General features: G+C 43.9%; 1 long non-coding RNA gene across 1 annotated transcript in view; it reads left to right on the top strand.

The window, feature by feature from the left end:
* The window catches only part of LOC307181430, a 629,793-nt gene that overhangs the window by 211,518 nt on the left and 391,868 nt on the right, over positions 1-26,407 (top strand). The gene's annotated exons all lie outside the window — the stretch shown is intronic.

The following is a 26,407-nucleotide window of genomic DNA, read 5'->3' as shown; positions in this document are numbered from 1 at the left end:
TGTTCATCTTCCGCAGAAATTGCAAACTGGGCCAAACAGGAGGTTAAAGGGACTGACTCTCCAAGTCGGGAGAGTGTTAGTAAACCGTCTGGAATGTTGCACCCGAGTACCAGGGTACGAAAACTGGGACATATTTGAACACGTCTCCCGATCACATGGTTGATCATACTCTAGGTTCCACATGCATGTTTTAGCTGAAGGAAGAATACCTTAAACCTGGGTAGTTGAAACCCGTGGAATGGGTACCATGCAATATGACTTCAAAGGGTCTTCATTTGCTCACCGAACCTCTCCAATCCTATCACTGCTGCGTTTATGCCCCTGTACACATGCTTGATTCTCTTTCGGAGACATAGCAATCCATAGGTTTTAAGATACTTACTAGTCAGGTACATTCTTAGGCGTTTAATATGGGGTGTTGAGTCCATTTCGTTGAGCAAGGAGTAGCTCTTGTCTATTCCATATTTGGCTTAAGGAACTTTATCTGTGCTCATTTCAATCTCTGGTTTTATGTAGCACCCCAACTCACCTTTACCCTTAAGCAAGAATAAGTTGGTTTTCTAAATTTGAGACCCTGTTCTGTTCTGTAATTCAGTTCCTGTGTAGCCAAGTTTACATTCCGTGTATTACTGATATCTTATGATGTTTCTTTTTCTGTGTGACTTATTTCAGTTAGAATCATCATACCTGAATCCACTCATTGTGCTGCTAAGGGCCTGATGACACAGATTTCATTGCTGAGTGATATTGCTTTGTAAGTAAATACCACAACTTCTTTATCCATTTTTCACTTTCTGCGATGTTGAACTTGTACTGTAAACGAGGTTCTTGTAAACAGAGCCGTTCCAAACTTTGGGGTGGCTGTGTCTTTTTGATTTTAATTTCCCTAAGCTATAGGACCATAAGTGGAAGTGCCCTAGGTTCTGTTGCTTTGTTTTTTAGATGTTTCAGGAAACACCATACACTTCTCCCGAGTGGTTGTTGGCAATTTACATCCCGCCCATCAGCATAACAAGGCTCCCAGTTCTCCATGGCCTGTCCTGCCTTTCTGGATTTTACACTTTTTTCAGATGGCCCTTTTGACCGGGGGGAAGTGAGACTTCATTGTAGTGCAGATTTCCTTTGCAAGCTTGCTTGGTTGGCCAAAAAGGGCGTATGCGTTTTTTCCTGAATATATTCAGGAAAAAACGCATACGCCCTTTTTGGCCAAGTGCATCATTGTGGACGTTCTGCCTCTTTTCCTATGCTTTCAATGCAATTCCAGTCTACCTCCTGAAATCGGTTTCCTGCAATTCTGCCCCGCTTTCAAGTCCTCTTGGCAGCCTTACTTCAGTCTATTTTTGGACGATAGCTGTCATTTATAACTCTGCAGGTTTGTGAATTACAGTGCCCCTGAGCTCCTTTCTTCAACTTGCTTTCTTGTGACCTGGCCGCAACACCGCAGGATGTCTTCAGGCCCTAATCTGGTTCCGGCACGGCACGCTAAGCCTCTGGTTATTTCCTCTTCCTGGTGGGAAATGAGAGTTAAATTTGCCCGTCCAGACACCTCCAGCTAGTCTCTCATTGGTTCTCGCTATTCCTGTTCATCTTCCGCAGAAATTGCAAACTGGGTCAAACAGGAGGTTAAAGGCGCTGACTCTCCAAGTGGGGAGAGTGTTAGTAAAGCATCTGGAATGTTGCACCCGAGTAGCAGGGGAGGAAAACTGAGACATATTTGAACACGTCTCCCGATCACATGGTTGATCATACTCTGGGTTCCACATGCATGTTTTACCTGAAGGAAGAATACCTAAAACCTGGGTAGTTGAAACCCATGGAATGGGTACCATGCAATATGACTTCAAAGGGTCTTCATTTGCTCACCGAACCTCTCCAATCCTATCACTGCTGCGTTTATTCCCCGGTACACATGCTTGATTCTCTTTCGGAGACATAGCAATCCCTAGGTTTTAAGATACTTACTAGTCAGGTACATTCTTAGGCGTTTAATATGCGGTGTTGAGTCCATTTCTTTGAGCAAGGAGTAGCTCTTGTCTATTCCATATTTGGCTTAAGGAACTTTATCTGTGCTCATTTCAATCTCTGGTTTTATGCAGCACCCCAACTCACCTTTCCCCTTAAGCAAGCATAAGTTGGTTTTCTAAATTTGAGACCCTGTTCTGTTTTGGAATGCAGTTCCTGTGTAGCCAAGTTTACATTCCGTGTATTAGTGATATCTTATGATGTTTCTTTTTCTGTGTGACTTATTTCAGTTAGAATCATCATACCTGAATCCACTCATTGTGCTGCTAAGGGCCTGATGACACAGATTTCATTGCTGAGTGATATTGCTTTGTAAGTAAATACCACAACTTTTTTATCCATTTTTCACTTTCTGCGATGTTGAACTTGTACTGTAAACGAGGTTCTTGTAAACACAGGCGTCCCAAACTTTGGGGTGGCTGTGTCTTTTTGATTTTAATTTCCCTAAGCTATAGGACCATAAGTGGCAGTGCCCTAGGCTCTGTTGCTTTGTTTTTTAGATGTTTCAGGAAACACCATACACTTCTCCCCAGTGTCTGTTGGCAATTTACATCCCGCCCATCAGCATAACAAGGCTCCCAGTTCTCCATGGCCTGTCCTGCCTTTCTGGATTTTACACTTTTTTCAGATGGCCCTTTTGACCGGGGGGAAGTGAGACTTCATTGTAGTGCAGATTTCCTTTGCAAGCTTGCTTGGTTGGCCAAAAAGGGCGTATGCGTTTTTTCCTGAATATATTCAGGAAAAAACGCATACGCCCTTTTTGGCCAAGTGCATCATTGTGGACGTTCTGCCTCTTTTCCTATGCTTTCAATGCAATTCCAGTCTACCTCCTGAAATCGGTTTCCTGTAATTCTGCCCCGCTTTCAAGTCCTCTTGGCAGCCTTACTTCAGTCTATTTTTGGACGATAGCTGTCATTTATAACTCTGCAGGTTTGTGAATTACAGTGCCCCTGAGCTCCTTTCTTCAACTCGCTTTCTTGTGACCTGGCCGCAACACCGCAGGATGGCTTCAGGCCCTAATCTGGTTCCGGCCCGGCATGCTGTGCCTTTGGTTAATTCCTCTTCCTGGTGGGAAATGAGAGTTAAATTTGCCCGTCCAGACACCTCCAGCTAGCCTCTCATTGGTTCTCGCTATTCCTGTTCATCTTCCGCAGAAATTGCAAACTGGGCCAAACAGGAGGTTAAAGGGACTGACTCTCCAAGTCGGGAGAGTGTTAGTAAAGCGTCTGGAATGTTGCACCCGAGTACCAGTGAAGGAAAACTGAGACATATTTGAACACGTCTCCCGTTCACATGGTTGATCATACTCTGGGTTCCACATGCATGTTTTAGCTGAAGGAAGAATACCTTAAACCTGGAGAGTTGAGACCCGTGGAATGGGTACCGTGCAATATGACTTCAAAGGGTCTTCATTTGCTCACCGAACCTCTCCAATCCTATCACTGCTGTGTTTATGCCCCTGTACACACGCTTGATTCTCTTTTGGAGACATAGCAATCCATAGGTTTTAAGATACTTACTAGTCAGGTACATTCTTAGGTGTTTAATATGGGGTTTTGAGTCCATTTCGTTGAGCAAGCAGTAGCTCTTGTCTATTCCATATTTGGCTTAAGGAACTTTATCTCTGCTCATTTCAATCTCTGGTTTTATGCAGCACCCCAACTCACCTTTCCCCTTAAGCAAGCATAAGTTGGTTTTCTAAATTTGAGACCCTGTTCTGTTTTTGAATTCAGTTCCTGTGTAGCCAAGTTTACATTCCGTGTATTAGTGATATCTTATGATGTTTCTTTTTCTGTGTGACTTATTTCAGTTAGAATCATCGTACCTGAATCTACTCATTATGCTACTACGGGCCTGATGACATAGATTTCATTGCTGAGTGATACTGCATTGTACGTAAGTACCACAAGTTCTTTATCCATTTTTCACTTTCTGTGATATTGAACTTGTACGGTAAACGAGGTTCTTGTAAACAGAGGCGTCCCAAACTTTGGGGTGGCTGTGTCTTTTTGATTTTAAATTCCCTAAGCTATAGGACCATAAGTGGAAGTGCCCTAGGCTCTGTTGCTTTGTTTTTTAGATGTTTCAGGAAACACCATACACTTCTCCTGAGTGTTTGTTGGCAATTTACATCCCGCCCTTCAGCATAACAAGGCTCCCAGTTCTCCATGGCCTGTCCTGCCTTTCTGGATTTTACACTTTTTTCAGATGGCCCTTTTGACCGGGGGGAAGTGAGACTTCATTGTAGTGCAGATTTCCTTTGCAAGCTTGCTTGGTTGGCCAAAAAGGGCGTATGCGTTTTTTCCTGAATATATTCAGGAAAAAACGCATACGCCCTTTTTGGCCAAGTGCATCATTGTGGACGTTCTGCCTCTTTTCCTATGCTTTCAATGCAATTCCAGTCTACCTCCTGAAATCGGTTTCCTGCAATTCTGCCCCGCTTTCAAGTCCTCTTGGCAGCCTTACTTCAGTCTATTTTTGGACGATAGCTGTCATTTATAACTCTGCAGGTTTGTGAATTACAGTGCCCCTGAGCTCCTTTCTTCAACTCGCTTTCTTGTGACCTGGCCGCAACACCGGAGGATGGCTTCAGGCCCTAATCTGGTTCCGGCACGGCACGCTGAGCCTTTGGTTAATTCCTCTTCCTGGTGGGAAATGAGAGTTAAATTTGCCCGTCCAGACACCTCCAGCTAGCCTCTCATTGGTTCTCGCTACTCCTGTTCATCTTCCGCAGAAATTGCAAACTGGGCCAAACAGGAGGTTAAAGGGACTGACTCTCCAAGTCGGGAGAGTGTTAGTAAAGCGTCTGGAATGTTGCACCCGAGTACCAGGGTACGAAAACTGGGACATATTTGAACACGTCTCCCGATCACATGGTTGATCATACTCTAGGTTCCACATGCATGTTTTAGCTGAAGGAAGAATACCTTAAACCTGGGTAGTTGAAACCCGTGGAATGGGTACCATGCAATATGACTTCAAAGGGTCTTCATTTGCTCACCGAACCTCTCCAATCCTATCACTGCTGCGTTTATGCCCCTGTACACATGCTTGATTCTCTTTCGGAGACATAGCAATCCCTAGGTTTTAAGATACTTACTAGTCAGGTACATTCTTAGGCGTTTAATATGCGGTGTTGAGTCCATTTCTTTGAGCAAGGAGTAGCTCTTGTCTATTCCATATTTGGCTTAAGGAACTTTATCTGTGCTCATTTCAATCTCTGGTTTTATGCAGCACCCCAACTCACCTTTCCCCTTAAGCTAGCATAAGTTGGTTTTCTAAATTTCAGACCCTGTTCTGTTTTGGAATTCAGTTCCTGTGTAGCCAAGTTTACATTCCGTGTATTACTGATATCTTATGATGTTTCTTTTTCTGTGTGACTTATTTCAGTTAGAATCATCATACCTGAATCCACTCATTGTGCTGCTAAGGGCCTGATGACACAGATTTCATTGCTGAGTGATATTGCTTTGTAAGTAAATACCACAACTTCTTTATCCATTTTTCACTTTCTGCGATGTTGAACTTGTACTGTAAACGAGGTTCTTGTAAACAGAGCCGTTCCAAACTTTGGGGTGGCTGTGTGTTTTTGATTTTAATTTCTCTAAGCTATAGGACCATAAGTGGAAGTGCCCTAGGTTCTGTTGCTTTGTTTTTTAGATGTTTCAGGAAACACCATACACTTCTCCCGAGTGGTTGTTGGCAATTTACATCCCGCCCATCAGCATAAAAAGGCTCCCAGTTCTCCATGGCCTGTCCTGCCTTTCTGGATTTTACACTTTTTTCAGATGGCCCTTTTGACCAGGGGGAAGTGAGACTTCATTGTAGTGCAGATTTCCTTTGCAAGCTTGCTTGGTTGGCCAAAAAGGGCGTATGCGTTTTTTCCTGAATATATTCAGGAAAAAACGCATACGCCCTTTTTGGCCAAGTGCATCATTGTGGACGTTCTGCCTCTTTTCCTATGCTTTCAATGCAATTCCAGTCTACCTCCTGAAATCGGTTTCTTGTAATTCTGCCCCGCTTTCTAGTCCTCTTGGCAGCCTTACTTCAGTCTATTTTTGGACGATAGCTGTCATTTATAACTCTGCAGGTTTGTGAATTACAGTGCCCCTGAGCTCCTTTCTTCAACTCGCTTTCTTGTGACCTGGCCGCAACACCGCAGGATGTCTTCAGGCCCTAATCTGGTTCTGGCACGGCACGCTGAGCCTTTGGTTAATTCCTCTTCCTGGTGGGAAATGAGAGTTAAATTTGCCCATCCAGACACCTCCAGCTAGTCTCTCATTGGTTCTCGCTATTCCTGTTCATCTTCCACAGAAATTGCAAACTGGGCCAAACAGGAGGTTAAAGGGACTGACTCTCCAAGTCGGGAGAGTGTTAGTAAAGCGTCTGGAATGTTGCACCCGAGTACCAGGGGAGGAAAACTGAGACATATTTGAACACGTCTCCCGTTCACATGGTTGATCATACTTGGGTTCCACATGCATGTTTTAGCTGAAGGAAGAATACCTTAAACCTGGAGAGTTAAGACCCGTGTAATGGGTACCATGCAATATGACTTCAAAGGGTCTTCATTTGCTCACCAAACCTCTCCAATCTTATCACTGCTGCGTTTATGCCCCTGTACACATGCTTGATTCTCTTTTGGAGACATAGCAATCCATAGGTTTTAAGATACTTACTAGTCAGGTACATTCTTAGGCGTTTAATATGGGGTGTTGAGTCCATTTCGTTGGGCAAGGAGTAGCTGTTGTCTATTGCATATTTGGCTTAAGGAACTTTATCTGTGCTCGTTTCAATCTCTGGTTTTATGCAGCACCCCAACTCACCTTTACCCTTAAGCAAGCATAAGTTGGTTTTCTAAATTTGAGACCCTGTTCTGTTCTGTAATTCAGTTCCTGTGTAGCCAAGTTTACATTCCGTGTATTACTGATATCTTATGATGTTCCTTTTTCTGTGTGACTTATTTCAGTTAGAATCATCATACCTGAATCCACTCATTGTGCTGCTAAGGGCCTGATGACACAGATTTCATTGCTGAGTGATATTGCTTTGTAAGTAAATACCACAACTTCTTTATCCATTTTTCACTTTCTGTGATATTGAACTTCTACTGTAAACGAGGTTCTTGTAAACGGAGGCGTCCCAAACTTTGGGGTGGCTGGGTCTTTTTGATTTTAAATTCCCTAAGGTATAGGACCATAAGTGGAAGTGCCCTAGGTTCTGTTGCTTTGTTTTTTAGATGTTTCAGGAAACACCATACACTTCTCCCGAGTTTTTGTTGGCAATTTACATCCCGCCCTTCAGCATAACAAGGCTCCCAGTTCTCCATGGCCTGTCCTGCCTTTCTGGATTTTACACTTTTTTCAGATGGCCCTTTTGACCGGGGGGAAGTGAGACTTCATTGTAGTGCAGATTTCCTTTGCAAGCTTGCTTGGTTGGCCAAAAAGGGCGTATGCGTTTTTTCCTGAATATATTCAGGAAAAAACGCATACGCCCTTTTTGGCCAAGTGCATCATTGTGGACGTTCTGCCTCTTTTCCTATGCTTTCAATGCAATTCCAGTCTACCTCCTGAAATCGGTTTCCTGCAATTCTGCCCCGCTTTCAAGTCCTCTTGGCAGCCTTACTTCAGTCTATTTTTGGACGATAGCTGTCATTTATAACTCTGCAGGTTTGTGAATTACAGTGCCCCTGAGCTCCTTTCTTCAACTCGCTTTCTTGTGACCTGGCCGCAACACCGCAGGATGGCTTCAGGCCCTAATCTGGTTCCGGCCCGGCACGCTGAGCCTTTGGTTAATTCCTCTTCCCGGTAGGAAATGAGAGTTAAATTTGCCCGTTCAGACACCTCCAGCTAGTCTCTCATTGGTTCTCACTATTCCTGTTCATCTTCCGCAGAAATTGCAAACTGGGCCAAACAGGAGGTTAAAGGGACTGACTCTCCAAGTCGGGAGAGTGTTAGTAAAGCGTCTGGAATGTTGCACCCGAGTACCAGGGGAGGAAAACTGAGACATATTTGAACACGTCTCCCGTTCACATGGTTGATCATACTCTGGGTTCCACATGCATGTTTTAGCTGAAGGAAGAATACCTTAAACCTGGAGAGTTGAGACCCGTGGAATGGGTACCATGCAATATGACTTCAAAGGGTCTTCATTTGCTCACCGAACCTCTCCAATCCTATCACTGCTGCGTTTATGCCCCTGTACACATGCTTGATTCTCTTTCGGAGACATAGCAATCCATAGGTTTTAGGATACTTACTAGTCAGGTACATTCTTAGGCATTTAATATGCGTTGTTGAGTCCATTTCGTTGAGCAAGGAGTAGCTCTTGTCTATTCCATATTTGGCTTAAGGAACTTTATCTGTGCTCATTTCAGTCTCTGGTTTTATGCAGCACCCCAACTCACCTTTACCCTTAAGCAAGCATAAGTTGGTTTTCTAAATTTGAGAACCTGTGCTGTTTTGGAATTCAGTTCCTGTGTAGCCAAGTTTACATTCCGTGTATTAGTGATATCTTATGATGTTTCTTTTTCTGTGTGACTTATTTCAGTTAGAATCATCGTACCTGAATCTACTCATTATGCTGCTACAGGCCTGATGACATAGATTTCATTGCTGAGTGATACTGCATTGTACGTAAGTACCACAAGTTCTTTATCCATTTTTCACTTTCTGCGATGTTGAACTTGTACTGTAAACGAGGTTCTTGTAAACAGAGCCGTTCCAAACTTTGGGGTGGCTGTGTCTCTTTGATTTTAATTTCCCTAAGCTATAGGATCATAAGTGGAAGTGCCCTAGGCTCTGTTGCTTTGTTTTTTAGATGTTTCTGGAAACACCATACACTTCTCCTGAGTGTCTGTTGGCAATTTACATCCCGCCCATCAGCATAACAAGGCTCCCAGTTCTCAATGGCCTGTTGCCTTTCTGGATTTTACACTTTTTTCAGATGGCCCTTTTGACCGGGGGGAAGTGAGACTTCATTGTAGTGCAGATTTCCTTTGCAAGCTTGCTTGGTTGGCCAAAAAGGGCGTATGCGTTTTTTCCTGAATATATTCAGGAAAAAACGCATACGCCCTTTTTGGCCAAGTGCATCATTGTGGACGTTCTGCCTCTTTTCCTATGCTTTCAATGCAATTCCAGTCTACCTCCTGAAATCGGTTTCCTGCAATTCTGCAACGCTTTCAAGTCCTCTTGGCAGCCTTACTTCAGTCTATTTTTGGACGATAGCTGTCATTTATAACTCTGCAGGTTTGTGAATTACAGTGCCCCTGAGCTCCTTTCTTCAACTCGCTTTCTTGTGACCTGGCCGCAACACCGCAGGATGGCTTCAGGCCCTAATCTGGTTCCGGCCCGGCACGCTGAGCCTTTGGTTAATTCCTCTTCCTGGCGGGAAATGAGAGTTAAATTTGCCCGTCCAGACACCTCCAGCTAGCCTCTCATTGGTTCTCGCTATTCCTGTTCATCTTCCGCAGAAATTGCAAACTGGGCCAAACAGGAGGTTAAAGGGACTGACTTTCAAAGTGGGGAGAGTGTTAGTAAAGCGTCTGGAATGTTGCACCCGAGTACCAGGGGAGGAAAACTGAGACATATTTGAACACGTCTCCCGATCACATGGTTGATCATACTCTGGGTTCCACATGCATGTTTTAGCTGAAGGAAGAATACCTAAAACCTGGGTAGTTGAAACCCGTGTAATGGGTACCATGCAATATGACTTCAAAGGGTCTTCATTTGCTCACCGAACCTCTCCAATCCTATCACTGCTGCGTTTATGCCCCTGTACACATGCTTGATTCTCTTTCGGAGACATAGCAATCCATAGGTTTTAAGATACTTACTAGTCAGGTACATTCTTAGGCGTTTAATATGCGGTGTTGAGTCCATTTCGTTGAGCAAGGAGTAGCTCTTGTCTATTCCATATTTGGCTTAAGGAACTTTATCTGTGCTCATTTCAATCTCTGGTTTTATGCAGCACCCCAACTCACCTTTCCCCTTAAGCAAGCATAAGTTGCTTTTCTAAATTTGAGACCCTGTTCTGTTTTGGAATGCAGTTCCTGTGTAGCCAAGTTTACATTCCGTGTATTAGTGATATCTTATGATGTTTCTTTTTCTGTGTGACTTATTTCAGTTAGAATCATCGTACCTGAATCCACTCATTATGCTGCTACGGGCCTGATGACATAGATTTCATTGCTGAGTGATACTGCATTGTACGTAAGTACCACAAGTTCTTTATCCATTTTTCACCTTCTGTGATATTGAACTTGTACGGTAAACGAGGTTCTTGTAAACGGAGGCGTCCCAAACTTTGGGGTGGCTGTGTCTTTTTGATTTTAATTTCCCTAAGCTATAGGACCATAAGTGGAAGTGCCCTAGGCTCTATTGCTTTGTTTTTTAGATGTTTCAGGAAACACCATACACTTCTCCCGAGTGGTTGTTGGCAATTTACATCCCGCCCATCAGCATAACAAGGCTCCCAGTTCTCCATGGCCTGTCCTGCCTTTCTGGATTTTACACTTTTTTCAGATGGCCCTTTTGACCGGGGGGAAGTGAGACTTCATTGTAGTGCAGATTTCCTTTGCAAGCTTGCTTGGTTGGCCAAAAAGGGCGTATGCGTTTTTTCCTGAATATATTCAGGAAAAAACGCATACGCCCTTTTTGGCCAAGTGCATCATTGTGGACGTTCTGCCTCTTTTCCTATGCTTTCAATGCAATTCCAGTCTACCTCCTGAAATCGGTTTCCTGCAATTCTGCCCCGCTTTCAAGTCCTCTTGGCAGCCTTACTTCAGTCTATTTTTGGACGATAGCTGTCAGTTATAACTCTGCAGGTTTGTGAATTACAGTGCCCCTGAGCTCCTTTCTTCAACTCGCTTTCTTTTGAGCTGGCCGCAACACCGCAGGATGGCTTCAGGCCCTAATCTGGTTCTGGCATGGCACGCTGAGCCTTTGGTTATTTCCTCTTCCTGGTGGGAAATGAGAGTTAAATTTGCCCGTCCAGACACCTCCAGCTAGCCTCTCATTGGTTCTCGCTATTCCTGTTCATCTTCCGCAGAAATTGCAAACTGGGCCAAACAGGAGGTTAAAGGCGCTGACTCTCCAAGTGGGGAAAGTGTTAGTAAAGCGTCTGGAATGTTGCACCCGAGTACCAGGGGAGGAAAACTGAGACATATTTGAACACATCTCCCGTTCACATGGTTGATCATACTTGGGTTCCACATGCATGTTTTAGCTGAAGGAAGAATACCTTAAACCTGGAGAGTTGAGACCCGTGTAATGGGTACCATGCAATATGACTTCAAAGGGTCTTCATTTGGTCACCGAACCTCTCCAATCCTATCACTGCTGCGTTTCTGACCCTGTACACATGCTTGATTCTCTTTCGGAGACATAGCAATCCATAGGTTTTAAGATACTTATAGTCAGGTACATTCTTAGGCGTTTAATATGCGGTGTTGAGTCCATTTCGTTGAGCAAGGAGTAGCTCTTGTCTATTCCATATTTGGCTTAAGGAACTTTATCTGTGCTCATTTCAATCTCTGGTTTTATGCAGAACCCCAACTCACCTTTCCCCTTAAGCAAGCATAAGTTGGTTTTCTAAATTTGAGACCCTGTTCTGTTTTGGAATGCAGTTCCTGTGTAGCCAAGTTTACATTCCGTGTATTAGTGATATCTTATGATGTTTCTATTTCTGTGTGACTTATTTCAGTTAGAATCATCGTACCTGAATCCACTCATTATGCTGCTACGGGCCTGATGACATAGATTTCATTGCTGAGTGATACTGCATTGTACGTAAGTACCACAAGTTCTTTATCCATTTTTCACTTTCTGTGATATTGAACTTGTACAGTAAACGAGGTTCTTGTAAACGGAGGCGTCCCAAACTTTGGGGTGGCTGTGTCTTTTTGATTTTAATTTCCCTAAGCTATAGGACCATAAGTGGAAGTGCCCTAGGCTCTGTTGCTTTGTTTTTTAGATGTTTCAGGAAACACCATACACTTCTCCGGAGTGGTTGTTGGCAATTTACATCCCGCCCATCAGCATAACAAGGCTCCCAGTTCTCCATGGCCTGTCCTGCCTTTCTGGATTTTACACTTTTTTCAGATGGCCCTTTTGACCTGGGGGAAGTGAGACTTCATTGTAGTGCAGATTTCCTTTGCAAGCTTGCTTGGTTGGCCAAAAAGGGCGTATGCGTTTTTTCCTGAATATATTCAGGAAAAAACGCATACGCCCTTTTTGGCCAAGTGCATCATTGTGGACGTTCTGCCTCTTTTCCTATGCTTTCAATGCAATTCCAGTCTACCTCCTGAAATCGGTTTCCTGCAATTCTGCCCCGCTTTCAAGTCCTCTTGGCAGCCTTACTTCAGTCTATTTTTGGACGAAAGCTGTCATTTATAACTCTGCAGGTTTGTGAATTACAGTGCCCCTGAGCTCCTTTCTTCAACTTGCTTTCTTGTGACCTGGCCGCAACACCACACGGTGGCCTCAGGCCCTAATCTGGTTCCGGCACGGCACGCTGAGCCTTTCGTTATTTCCTCTTCCTGGTGGGAAATGAGAGTTAAATTTGCCCGTCCAGACACCTCCAGCTAGTCTCTCATTGGTTCTCGCTATTCCTGTTCATCTTCCGCAGAAATTGCAAACTGGGCCAAACAGGAGGTTAAAGGCGCTGACTCTCCAAGTGGGGAGAGTGTTAGTAAAGCGTCTGGAATGTTGCACCCGAGTACCAGGGGAGGAAAACTGAGACATATTTGAACACGTCTCCCGTTCACATGGTTGATCATACTTGGGTTCCACATGCATGTTTTAGCTGAAGGAAGAATACCTTAAACCTGGAGAGTTAAGACCCGTGTAATTGGTACCATGCAATATGACTTCAAAGGGTCTTCATTTGCTCACCGAACCTCTCCAGTCCTATCACTGCTGCGTTTATGCCCCTGTACACATGCTTGATTCTCTTTCGGAGACATAGCAATCCATAGGTTTTAAGATACTTACTAGTCAGGTACATTCTTAGGCGTTTAATATGGGGTGTTGAGTCCATTTCATTGAGCAAGGAGTAGCTCTTGTCTATTCCATATTTGGCTTAAGGAACTTTATCTGTGCTCATTTCAATCTCTGGTTTTATGCAGCACCCCAACTCACCTTTCCCCTTAAGCAAGCATAAGTTGCTTTTCTAAATTTGAGGCCCTGTTCTGTTTTGGAATGCAGTTCCTGTGTAGGCAAGTTTACATTCCGTGTATTAGTGATATCTTATGATGTTTCTTTTTCTGTGTGACTTATTTCAGTTAGAATCATCGTACCTGAATCCACTCATTATGCTGCTACGGGCCTGATGACATAGATTTCATTGCTGAGTGATACTGCATTGTACGTAAGTACCACAAGTTCTTTATCCATTTTTCACTTTCTGTGATATTGAACTTGTACGGTAAACGAGGTTCTTGTAAACGGAGGCGTCCCAAACTTTGGGGTGGCTGTGTCTTTTTGATTTTAATTTCCCTAAGCTATAGGACCATAAGTGGAAGTGCCCTAGGCTCTATTGCTTTGTTTTTTAGATGTTTCAGGAAACACCATACACTTCTCCCGAGTGGTTGTTGGCAATTTACATCCCGCCCATCAGCATAACAAGGCTCCCAGTTCTCCATGGCCTGTCCTGCCTTTCTGGATTTTACACTTTTTTCAGATGGCCCTTTTGACCGGGGGGAAGTGAGACTTCATTGTAGTGCAGATTTCCTTTGCAAGCTTGCTTGGTTGGCCAAAAAGGGCGTATGCGTTTTTTCCTGAATATATTCAGGAAAAAACGCATACGCCCTTTTTGGCCAAGTGCATCATTGTGGACGTTCTGCCTCTTTTCCTATGCTTTCAATGCAATTCCAGTCTACCTCCTGAAATCGGTTTCCTGCAATTCTGCCCCGCTTTCAAGTCCTCTTGGCAGCCTTACTTCAGTCTATTTTTGGACGATAGCTGTCATTTATAACTCTGCAGGTTTGTGAATTACAGTGCCCCTGAGCTCCTTTCTTCAACTCGCTTTCTTGTGACCTGGCCGCAACACCGCAGGATGGCTTCAGGCCCTAATCTGGTTCCGGCCCGGCATGCTGAGCCTTTGGTTAATTCCTCTTCCTGGTGGGAAATGAGAGTTAAATTTGCCCGTCCAGACACCTCCAGCTAGCCTCTCATTGGTTCTCGCTATTCCTGTTCATCTTCTGCAGAAATTGCAAACTGGGCCAAACAGGAGGTTAAAGGGACTGACTCTCCAAGTGGGGAGAGTGTTAGTAAAGCGTCTGGAATGTTGCACCCGAGTACCAGGGGAGGAAAACTGAGACATATTTGAACACGTCTCCCGATCACATGGTTGATCATACGCTAGGTTCCACATGCATGTTTTAGCTGAAGGAAGAAGACCTTAAAACTGGGTAGTTGAAACCCGTGGAATGGGTACCATGCAATATGACTTCAAAGGGTCTTCATTTGCTCACCGAACCTCTCCAATCCTATCACTGCTGCGTTTATGCCCCTGTACACATGCTTGATTCTCTTTCGGAGACATAGCAATCCATAGGTTTTAAGATACTTACTAGTCAGGTACATTCTTAGGCGTTTAATATGGGGTGTTGAGTCCATTTCGTTGAGCAAGGAGTAGCGCTTGTCTATTCCATATTTGGCTTAAGGAACTTTATCTGTGCTCATTTCAATCTCTGGTTTTATGCAGCACCCCAACTCACCTTTACCCTTAAGCAAGCATAAGTTGGTTTTCTAAATTTGAGACCCTGTTCTGTTCTGTAATTCAGTTCCTGTGTAGCCAAGTTTACATTCCGTGTATTAGTGATATCTTATGATGTTTCTTTTTCTGTGTGACTTATTTCAGTTAGAATCATCATACCTGAATCCACTCATTGTGCTGCTAAGGGCCTGATGACACAGATTTCATTGCTGAGTGATATTGCTTTGTAATTAAATACCACAACTTCTTTATCCATTTTTCACTTTCTGCGATGTTGAACTTGTACTGTAAACGAGGTTCTTGTAAACAGAGTCGTTCCAAACTTTGGGGTGGCTGTGTCTTTTTGATTTTAATTTCCCTAAGCTATAGGACCATAAGGGGAAGTGCCCTAGGTTCTGTTGCTTTGTTTTTTAGATGTTTCAGGAAACACCATACACTTCTCCCGAGTGTCTGTTGGCAATTTACATCCCGCCCATCAGCATAACAAGGCTCCCAGTACTCCATGGCCTGTCCTGCCTTTCTGGATTTTACACTTTTTTCAGATGGCCCTTTTGACCGGGGGGTAGTGAGACTTCATTGTAGTGCAGATTTCCTTTGCAAGCTTGCTTGGTTGGCCAAAAAGGGCGTATGCGTTTTTTCCTGAATATATTCAGGAAAAAACGCATACGCCCTTTTTGGCCAAGTGCATCATTGTGGACGTTCTGCCTCTTTTCCTATGCTTTCAATGCAATTCCAGTCTACCTCCTGAAATCAGTTTCTTGCAATTCTGCCCAGCTTTCAAGTCCTCTTGGCAGCCTTACTTCAGTATATTTTTGGACGATAGCTGTCATTTATAACTCTGCAGGTTTGTGAATTATAGTGCCCCTGAGCTCCTTTCTTCAACTCGGTTTCTTTTGAGCTGGCCGCAACACCGCAGGATGGCTTCAGGCCCTAATCTGGTTCCGGTACGGCACGCTGAGCCTTTGGTTATTTCCTCTTCCTGTTGGGAAATGAGAGTTAAATTTGCCCGTCCAGACACCTCCGGCTAGCCTCTCATTGGTTCTCGCTATTCCTGTTCATCTTCCGCAGAAATTGCAAACTGGTCCAAACAGGAGGTTAAAGGCGCTGACTCTCCAAGTGGGGAGAGTGTTAGTAAAGCGTCTGGAATGTTGCACCCGAGTACCAGGGGAGGAAAACTGAGACATATTTGAACACGTCTGCCGATCACATGGTTGATCATACTCTGGGTTCCACATGCATATTTTAGCTGAAGGAAGAATACCTAAGACCTGGGTAGTTGAAACCCGTGGAATGGGTACCATGCAATATGACTTCAAAGGGTCTTCATTTGCTCACCGAACCTCTCCAATCCTATCACTGCTGCGTTTATGCCCCTGTACACATGCTTGATTCTCTTTCGGAGACATAGCAATCCATAGGTTTTAAGATACTTACTAGTCAGGTACATTCTTAGGCGTTTAATATGCGGTGTTGAGTCCATTTCGTTGAGCAAGGAGTAGCTCTTGTCTATTCCATATTTGGCTTAAGGAACTTTATCTGTGCTCATTTCAATCTCTGGTTTTATGCAGCACCCCAACTCACCTTTCCCCTTAAGCAAGCATAAGTTGGTTTTCTAAATTTGAGACCCTGTTCTGTTTTGGAATGCAGTTCCTGTGTAGCCAAGTTTACATTCCGTGTATTAGTGATATCTTATGATGTTACTTTTTCTGTGCTACTTATTTCAGTTAGAATCATCGTACCTGAATCCACTCATTATGCTGCTATGGGCCTGATGACATAGATTTCATTGCTGAGTGATACTGCATTGTACGTAAGTACCACAAGTTCTTTATCCATTTTTCACTTTCTGTGATATTGAACTTGTACGGTAAACGAGGTTCTTGTAAACAGAGGCGTCCCAAACTTTGGGGTGGCTGTGTCTTTTTGATTTTAATTTCCCTAAGCTATAGGACCATAAGTGGCAGTGCCCTAGGCTCTGTTGCTTTGTTTTTTAGATGTTTCAGGAAACACCATACACTTCTCCCGAGTGGTTGTTGGCAATTTACATCCCGCCCATCAGCATAACAAGGCTCCCAGTTCTCCATGGCCTGTCCTGCCTTTCTGGATTTTACACTTTTTTCAGATGGCCCTTTTGACCGGGGGGAAGTGAGACTTCATTGTAGTGCAGATTTCCTTTGCAAGCTTGCTTGGTTGGCCAAAAAGGGCGTATGCGTTTTTTCCTGAATATATTCAGGAAAAAACGCATACGCCCTTTTTGGCCAAGTGCATCATTGTGGACGTTCTGCCTCTTTTCCTATGCTTTCAATGCAATTCCAGTCTACCTCCTGAAATCGGTTTCCTGCAATTCTGCCCCTCTTTCAAGTCCTCTTGGCAGCCTTACTTCAGTCTATTTTTGGACGATAGCTGTCATTTATAACTCTGCAGGTTTGTGAATTACTGTGCCCCTGAGCTCCTTTCTTCAACTCGCTTTCTTGTGACCTGGCCGCAACACCGCAGGATGGCTTCAGGCCCTAATCTGGTTCCGGCCCGGCATGCTGAGCCTTTGGTTAATTCCTCTTCCTGGTGGGAAATGAGAGTTAAATTTGCCCGTCCAGACACCTCCAGCTAGCCTCTCATTGTTTCTCGCTATTCCTGTTCATCTTCCGCAGAAATTGCAAACTGGGGCAAACAGGAGGTTAAAGGGACTGACTCTCCAAGTGGGGAGAGTGTTAGTAAAGCGTCTGGAATGTTGCACCCGAGTACCAGGGGAGGAAAACTGAGACATATTTGAACACGTTTCCTGATCACATGGTTGATCATACTCTAAGTTCCACATGCATGTTTTAGCTGAAGGAAGAATACCTAAAACCTGGGTAGTTGAAACCCGTGGAATGGGTACCATGCAATATGACTTCAAAGGGTCTTCATTTGCTCACCGAACCTCTCCAATCCTATCACTGCTGCGTTTATGCCCCTGTACACATGCTTGATTCTCTTTCGGAGTCATAGCAATCCATAGGTTTTAAGATACTTACTAGTCAGGTACATTCTTAGGCTTTTAATATGGGGTGTTGAGTCCATGTCGTTGAGGAAGGAGTAGCTCTTGTCTATTCCATATTTGGCTTAAGGAACTTTATCTGTGCTCATTTCAATCTCTGGTTTTATGCAGCACCCCAACTCACCTTTACCCTTAAGCAGGAATAAGTTGGTTTTCTAAATTTGAGACCCTGTTCTGTTCTGTAATTCAGTTCCTGTGTAGCCAAGTTTACATTCCGTGTATTACTGATATCTTATGATGTTTCTTTTTCTGTGTGACTTATTTCAGTTAGAATCATCATACCTGAATCCACTCATTGTGCTGCTAAGGGCCTGATGACACAGATTTCATTGCTGAGTGATATTGCTTTGTAAGTAAATACCACAACTTTTTTATCCATTTTTCACTTTCTGTGATGTTGAACTTGTACTGTAAACGAGGTTCTTGTAAACAGAGCCGTTCCAAACTTTGGGGTGGCTGTGTCTTTTTGATTTTAATTTCCCTAAGCTATAGGACCATAAGTGGAAGTGCCCTAGGTTCTGTTGCTTTGTTTCTTAGATGTTTCAGGAAACACCATACACTTCTCCGGAGTGGTTGTTGGCAATTTACATCCCGCCCATCAGCATAACAAGGCTCCCAGTTCTCCATGGCCTGTCCTGCCTTTCTGGATTTTACACTTTTTTCAGATGGCCCTTTTGACCGGGGGGAAGTGAGACTTCATTGTAGTGCAGATTTCCTTTGCAAGCTTGCTTGGTTGGCCAAAAAGTGCGTATGCGTTTTTTCCTGAATATATTCAGGAAAAAACGCATACGCCCTTTTTGGCCAAGTGCATCATTGTGGACGTTCTCCCTCTTTTCCTATGCTTTCAATGCAATTCCAGTCTACCTCCTGAAATCGGTTTCCTGCAATTCTGCCCCGCTTTCAAGTCCTCTTGGCAGCCTTACTTCAGTCTATTTTTGGACGATAGCTGTCATTTATAACTCTGCAGGTTTGTGAATTACAGTGCCCCTGAGCTCCTTTCTTCAACTCGCTTTCTTTTGAGCTGGCCGCAACACCGCAGGATGGCTTCAGGCCCTAATCTGGTTCCGGCACGGCACGCTGAGCCTTTGGTTATTTCCTCTTCCTGGTGGGAAATGAGAGTTAAATTTGCCCGTCCAGACACCTCCAGCTAGCCTCTCATTGGTTCTCGCTATTCCTGTTCATCTTCCGCAGAAATTGCAAACTGGGCCAAACAGGAGGTTAAAGGCGCTGACTCTACAAGTGGGGAGAGTGTTAGTAAAGCGTCTGGAATGTTGCACCCGAGTACCAGGGGAGGAAAACTGAGACATATTTGAACACGTCTCCCGTTCACATGGTTGATCATACCTGGGTTCCACATGCATGTTTTAGCTGAAGGAAGAATACCTTAAACCTGGAGAGTTAAGACCCGTGTAATGGGTACCATGCAATATGACTTCAAAGGGTCTTCATTTGCTCACCGAACCTCTCCAATCCTATCACTGCTGCGTTTATGCCCCTGTACACATGCTTGATTCTCTTTCGGAGACATAGCAATCCATAGGTTTTAAGATACTTACTAGTCAGGTACATTCTTAGGCGTTTAATATGGGGTGTTGAGTCCATTTCGTTGAGCAAGGAGTAGCTCTTGTCTATTCCATATTTGACTTAAGGAACTTTATCTGTGCTCATTTCAATCTCTGGTTTTATGCAGCACCCCACCTCACCTTTACCCTTAAGCAAGCATAAGTTGGTTTTCTAAATTTGAGACCCTGTTCTGTTCTGTAATTCAGTTCCTGTGTAGCCAAGTTTACATTCCGTGTATTACTGATATCTTATGATGTTTCTTTTTCTGTGTGACTTACTTCAGTTAGAATCATCATACCTGAATCCACTCATTGTGCTGTTAAGGGCCTGATGACACAGATTTCATTGCTGAGTGATATTGCTTTGTAAGTAAATACCACAACTTCTTTATCCATTTTTCACTTTCTGCGATGTTGAACTTGTACTGTAAATGAGGTTCTTGTAAACAGAGGCGTCCCAAACTTTGGGGTGGCTGTGTCTTTTTGATTTTAATTTCCCTAAGCTATAGGACCATAAGTGGCAGTGCCCTAGGCTCTGTTGCTTTGTTTTTTAGATGTTTCAGGAAACACCATACACTTCTCCCGAGTGTCTGTTGGCAATTTACATCCCGCCCATCAGCATAAAAAGGCTCCCAGTTCTCCATGGCCTGTCCTGCCTTTCTGGATTTTACACTTTTTTCAGATGGCCCTTTTGACCGGGGGGAAGTGAGACTTCATTGTAGTGCAGATTTCCTTTGCAAGCTTGCTTGGTTGGCCAAAAAGGGCGTATGCGTTTTTTCCTGAATATATTCAGGAAAAAACGCATACGCCCTTTTTGGCCAAGTGCATCATTGTGGACGTTCTGCCTCTTTTCCTATGCTTTCAATGCAATTCCAGTCTACCTCCTGAAATCGGTTTCCTGCAATTCTGCCCCGCTTTCAAGTCCTCTTGGCAGCCTTACTTCAGTCTATTTTTGGACGATAGCTGTCATTTATAACTCTGCAGGTTTGTGAATTACAGTGCCCCTGAGCTCCTTTCTTCAACTCGCTTTCTTGTGACCTGGCCGCAACACCGCAGGATGGCTTCAGGCCCTAATCTGGTTCCGGCCCGGCATGCTGAGCCTTTGGTTAATTCCTCTTCCTGGTGGGAAATGAGAGTTAAATTTGCCCGTCCAGACACCTCCAGCTAGCCTCTCATTGGTTCTCGCTATTCCTGTTCATCTTCCGCAGAAATTGCAAACTGGGCCAAACAGGAGGTTAAAGGGACTGACTCTCCAAGTGGGGAGAGTGTTAGTAAAGCGTCTGGAATGTTGCACCCGAGTACCAGGGGAGGAAAACTGAGACATATTTGAACACATCTCCCGATCACATGGTTGATCATACTCTAGGTTCCACATGCATGTTTTAGCTGAAGGAAGAATACCTTAAACCTGGGTAGTTGAAACCCGTGTAATGGGTACCATGCAATATGACTTCAAAGGGTCTTCATTTGCTCACCGAACCTCTCCAATCCTATCACTGCTGCGTTTATGCCCCTGTACACATGCTTGATTCTCTTACGGAGACATAGCAATCCATAGGTTTTAAGATACTTACTAGTCAGGTACATTCTTAGGCGTTTAATATGGGGTGTTGAGTCCATTTCGTTGAGCAAGGAGTAGCTCTTGTCTATTCCATATTTGACTTAAGGAACTTTATCTGTGCTCATTTCAATCTCTGGTTTTATGCAGCACCCCAACTCACCTTTACCCTTAAGCAAGAATAAGGTGGTTTTCTAAATTTGAGACCCTGTTCTGTTCTGTAATTCAGTTCCTGTGTAGCCAAGTTTACATTCCGTGTATTACTGATATCTTATGATGTTTCTTTTTCTGTGTGACTTATTTCAGTTAGAATCATCATACCTGAATCCACTCATTGTGCTGCTAAGGGCCTGATGACACAGATTTCATTGCTGAGTGATATTGCTTTGTAAGTAAATACCACAACTTCTTTATCCATTTTTCACTTTCTGCGATGTTGAACTTGTACTGTAAACGAGGTTCTTGTAAACAGAGCCGTTCCAAACTTTGGGGTGGCTGTGTCTTTTTGATTTTAATTTCCCTAAGCTATAGGACCATAAGTGGAAGTGCCCTAGGTTCTGTTGCTTTGTTTTTTAGATGTTTCAGGAAACACCATACACTTCTCCGGAGTGGTTGTTGGCAATTTACATCCCGCCCATCAGCATAACAAGGCTCCCAGTTCTCCATGGCCTGTCCTGCCTTTCTGGATTTTACACTTTTTTCAGATGGCCCTTTTGACCGGGGGGAAGTGAGACTTCATTTTAGTGCAGATTTCCTTTGCAAGCTTGCTTGGTTGGCCAAAAAGGGCGTATGCGTTTTTTCCTGAATATATTCAGGAAAAAACGCATACGCCCTTTTTGGCCAAGTGCATCATTGTGGACGTTCTGCCTCTTTTCCTATGCTTTCAATGCAATTCCAGTCTACCTCCTGAAATTGGTTTCCTGCAATTCTGCCCCGCTTTCAAGTCCTCTTGGCAGCCTTACTTCAGTCTATTTTTGGACGATAGCTGTCATATATAACTCTGCAGGTTTGTGAATTACAGTGCCCCTGAGCTCCTTTCTTCAACTCGCTTTCTTTTGAGCTGGCCGCAACACCGCAGGATGGCTTCAGGCCCTAATCTGGTTCTGGTACGGCACGCTGAGCCTTTGGTTATTTCCTCTTCCTGTTGGGAAATGAGAGTTAAATTTGCCCGTCCAGACACCTCCAGCTAGCCTCTCATTGGTTCTCGCTATTCCTGTTCATCTTCCGCAGAAATTGCAAACTGTGCCAAACAGGAGGTTAAAGGGACTGACTCTCCAAGTGGGGAGAGTGTTAGTAAAGCGTCTGGAATGTTGCACCCGAGTACCAGGGGAGGAAAACTGAGACATATTTGAACACGTCTCCCGATCACATGGTTGATCATACTCTGGGTTCCACATGCATATTTTAGCTGAAGGAAGAATACCTAAAACCTGGGTAGTTGAAATCCGTGGAATGGGTACCATGCAATATGACTTCAAAGGGTCTTCATTTGCTCATCGAACCTCTCCAATCCTATCACTGCTGCGTTTATGCCCCTGTACACATGCTTGATTCTCTTTCGGAGACATAGCAATCCATAGGTTTTAAGATACTTACTAGTCAGGTACATTCTTAGGCGTTTAATATGCGGTGTTGAGTCCATTTCGTTGAGCAAGGAGTAGCTCTTGTCTATTCCATATTTGGCTTAAGGAACTTTATCTGTGCTCATTTCAATCTCTGGTTTTATGCAGCACCCCAACTCACCTTTCCCCTTAAGCAAGCATAAGTTGGTTTTCTAAATTTGAGACCCTGTTCTGTTTTGGAATGCAGTTCCTGTGTAGCCAAGTTTACATTCCGTGTATTAGTGATATCTTATGATGTTTCTTTTTCTGTGTGACTTATTTCAGTTAGAATCATCGTACCTGAATCCACTCATTATGCTGCTACGGGCCTGATGACATAGATTTCATTGCTGAGTGATACTGCATTGTACGTAAGTACCACAATTTCTTTATCCATTTTTCACTTTCTGTGATATTGAACTTGTACGGTAAACGAGGTTCTTGTAAACGGAGGCATCCCAAACTTTGGGGTGGCTGTGTCTTTTTGATTTTAATTTCCCTAAGCTATAGGACCATAAGTGGCAGTGCCCTAGGCTCTGTTGCTTTGTTTTTTAGATGTTTCAGGAAACACCATACACTTCTCCGGAGTGGTTGTTGGCAATTTATATCCCGCCCATCAGCACAACAAGGCTCCCAGTTCTCCATGGCCTGTCCTGCCTTTCTGGATTTTACACTTTTTTCAGATGGCCCTTTTGACCGGGGGGAAGTGAGACTTCATTGTAGTGCAGATTTCCTTTGCAAGCTTGCTTGGTTGGCCAAAAAGGGCGTATGCGTTTTTTCCTGAATATATTCAGGAAAAAACGCATACGCCCTTTTTGGCCAAGTGCATCATTGTGGACGTTCTGCCTCTTTTCCTATGCTTTCAATGCAATTCCAGTCTACCTCCTGAAATTGGTTTCCTGCAATTCTGCCCCGCTTTCAAGTCCTCTTGGCAGCCTTACTTCAGTCTATTTTTGGACGATAGCTGTCATATATAACTCTGCAGGTTTGTGAATTACAGTGCCCCTGAGCTCCTTTCTTCAACTCGCTTTCTTTTGAGCTGGCCGCAACACCGCAGGATGGCTTCAGGCCCTAATCTGGTTCTGGTACGGCACGCTGAGCCTTTGGTTATTTCCTCTTCCTGTTGGGAAATGAGAGTTAAATTTGCCCGTCCAGACACCTCCAGCTAGCCTCTCATTGGTTCTCGCTATTCCTGTTCATCTTCCGCAGAAATTGCAAACTGTGCCAAACAGGAGGTTAAAGGGACTGACTCTCCAAGTGGGGAGAGTGTTAGTAAAGCGTCTGGAATGTTGCACCCGAGTACCAGGGGAGGAAAACTGAGACATATTTGAACACGTCTCCCGATCACATGGTTGATCATACTCTGGGTTCCACATGCATATTTTAGCTGAAGGAAGAATACCTAAAACCTGGGTAGTTGAAATCCGTGGAATGGGTACCATGCAATATGACTTCAAAGGGTCTTCATTTGCTCATCGAACCTCTCCAATCCTATCACTGCTGCGTTTATGCCCCTGTACACATGCTTGATTCTCTTTCGGAGACATAGCAATCCATAGGTTTTAAGATACTTACTAGTCAGGTACATTCTTAGGCGTTTAATATGCGGTGTTGAGTCCATTTCGTTGAGCAAGGAGTAGCTCTTGTCTATTCCATATTTGGCTTAAGGAACTTTATCTGTGCTCATTTCAATCTCTGGTTTTATGCAGCACCCCAACTCACCTTTCCCCTTAAGCAAGCATAAGTTGGTTTTCTAAATTTGAGACCCTGTTCTGTTTTGGAATGCAGTTCCTGTGTAGCCAAGTTTACATTCCGTGTATTAGTGATATCTTATGATGTTTCTTTTTCTGTGTGACTTATTTCAGTTAGAATCATCGTACCTGAATCCACTCATTATGCTGCTACGGGCCTGATGACATAGATTTCATTGCTGAGTGATACTGCATTGTACGTAAGTACCACAATTTCTTTATCCATTTTTCACTTTCTGTGATATTGAACTTGTACGGTAAACGAGGTTCTTGTAAACGGAGGCATCCCAAACTTTGGGGTGGCTGTGTCTTTTTGATTTTAATTTCCCTAAGCTATAGGACCATAAGTGGCAGTGCCCTAGGCTCTGTTGCTTTGTTTTTTAGATGTTTCAGGAAACACCATACACTTCTCCGGAGTGGTTGTTGGCAATTTATATCCCGCCCATCAGCACAACAAGGCTCCCAGTTCTCCATGGCCTGTCCTGCCTTTCTGGATTTTACACTTTTTTCAGATGGCCCTTTTGACCGGGGGGAAGTGAGACTTCATTGTAGTGCAGATTTCCTTTGCAAGCTTGCTTGGTTGGCCAAAAAGGGCGTATGCGTTTTTTCCTGAATATATTCAGGAAAAAACGCATACGCCCTTTTTGGCCAAGTGCATCATTGTGGACGTTCTGCCTCTTTTCCTATGCTTTCAATGCAATTCCAGTCTACCTCCTGAAATCGGTTTCCTGCAATTCTGCCCCGCTTTCAAGTCCTCTTGGCAGCCTTACCTCAGTATATTTTTGGACGATAGCTGTCATTTATAACTCTGCAGGTTTGTGAATTACAGTGCCCCTGAGCTCCTTTCTTCAACTCGCTTTCTTGTGAGCTGGCTGCAACACCGCAGGATGGCTTCAGGCCCTAATCTGCTACCGGCACGGCACGCTGAGCCTTTGGTTATTTCCTCTTCCTGGTGGGAAATGAGAGTTAAATTTGCCCGTCCAGACACCTCCAGCTAGTCTCTCATTGGTTCTCCCTATTCCTGTTCATCTTGCGCAGAAATTGCAAACTGGGCCAAACAGGAGGTTAAAGGCGCTGACTCTCCAAGTGGGGAGAGTGTTAGTAAAGCGTCTGGAATGTTGCACCCGAGTACCAGGGGAGGAAAAGTGAGACATATTTGAACACGTCTCCCGTTCACACGGTTGATCATACTCTGGGTTCCACCTGCATGTTTTAGCTGAAGGAAGAATACTTTAAACCTGCAGAGTTGAGACCCGTGGAATGGGTCCCATGCAATATGACTTCAAAGGGTATTTATTTGCTCACCGAACCTCTCCAATCCTATCACTGCTGCGTTTATGCCCCTGTACACACGCTTGATTCTCTTTTGGAGACATAGCAATCCATAGGTTTTAAGATACTTACTAGTCAGGTACATTCTTAGGCGTTTAATATGGGGTGTTGAGTCCATTTCGTTGAGCAAGGAGTAGCTCTTGTCTATTCCATATTTGGCTTAAGGAACTTTATCTGTGCTCATTTCAATCTCTGGTTTTATGCAGCACCCCAACTCACCTTTCCCCTTAAGCAAGCATAAGTTTCTTTTCTAAATTTGAGACCCTGTTCTGTTTTGGAATGCAGTTCCTGTGTAGCCAAGTTTACATTCCGTGTATTAGTGATATCTTATGATGTTTCTTTTCTGTGTGACTTATTTCAGTTAGAATCATCGTACCTGAATCCACTCATTATGCTGCTACGGGCCTGATGACATAGATTTCATTGCTGAGTGATACTGCATTGTACGTAAGTACCACAAGTTCTTTATCCATTTTTCACTTTCTGTGATATTGAACTTGTACGGTAAACGAGGTTCTTGTAAACAGAGGCATCCCAAACTTTGGGGTGGCTGTGTCTTTTTTATTTTAATTTCCCTAAGCTATAGGACCATAAGTGGCAGTGCCCTAGGCTCTGTTGCTTTGTTTTTTAGATGTTTCAGGAAACACCATACACTTCTCCCGAGTGGTTGTTGGCAATTTACATCCCGCCCATCAGCATAACAAGGCTCCCAGTTCTCCATGGCCTGTCCTGCCTTTCTGGATTTTACACTTTTTTCAGATGGCCCTTTTGACCGGGGGGAAGTGAGACTTCATTGTAGTGCAGATTTCCTTTGCAAGCTTGCT

This window comes from Stenella coeruleoalba (assembly GCF_951394435.1).
Source record: "Stenella coeruleoalba genome assembly, contig: scaffold_92, whole genome shotgun sequence".
NCBI lineage: Eukaryota > Metazoa > Chordata > Mammalia > Artiodactyla > Delphinidae > Stenella > Stenella coeruleoalba.
The sequence above is the reverse complement of the archived record's forward strand: the minus strand, read 5'-3'. Positions and strand labels throughout refer to the sequence as shown.